The sequence below is a fragment of the Octopus bimaculoides genome, chromosome 13, assembly GCF_001194135.2.
Source record: "Octopus bimaculoides isolate UCB-OBI-ISO-001 chromosome 13, ASM119413v2, whole genome shotgun sequence".
NCBI lineage: Eukaryota > Metazoa > Mollusca > Cephalopoda > Octopoda > Octopodidae > Octopus > Octopus bimaculoides.
In genome coordinates this window covers 3,603,204-3,603,443 of record NC_068993.1, presented here as the reverse complement: position 1 = coordinate 3,603,443, position 240 = coordinate 3,603,204, and the positions used below count along the sequence as shown (strand labels likewise).

Here is a 240-nt window from a genome sequence, read left to right as displayed (position 1 = left end):
CTTAATTGCTATATTACTGAGGCAAGTTCTGGTTGAAATGTATTTTAGCTAGCATCCCATGGCAACAGCAGGTTATAAAGCTAATAAGAAAATTCTCACTCCGATAGCGGTGCGTATAACAAGATTACATGTATCATTAAATCTTGCCATTCCAATCCCTTTCCATGACTAATCGTTTGCAGAGAGATATAGATGGACAGACAGGGAGACAAAAATGTATATATATATATATATATATAT

The 240-nt window shown here is 34.2% G+C and overlaps 1 long non-coding RNA gene across 1 annotated transcript in view; it reads left to right on the top strand.

Moving 5' to 3' along the window:
- Window positions 1-240, top strand: part of LOC128249286 (uncharacterized) — a 14,114-nt gene continuing 13,874 nt past the window's right edge. Inside the window, exon 1 of the long non-coding RNA XR_008265377.1 lies at window positions 1-109. This is a non-coding gene — a long non-coding RNA (uncharacterized LOC128249286). The remainder of the gene's footprint in view (window positions 110-240) is intronic.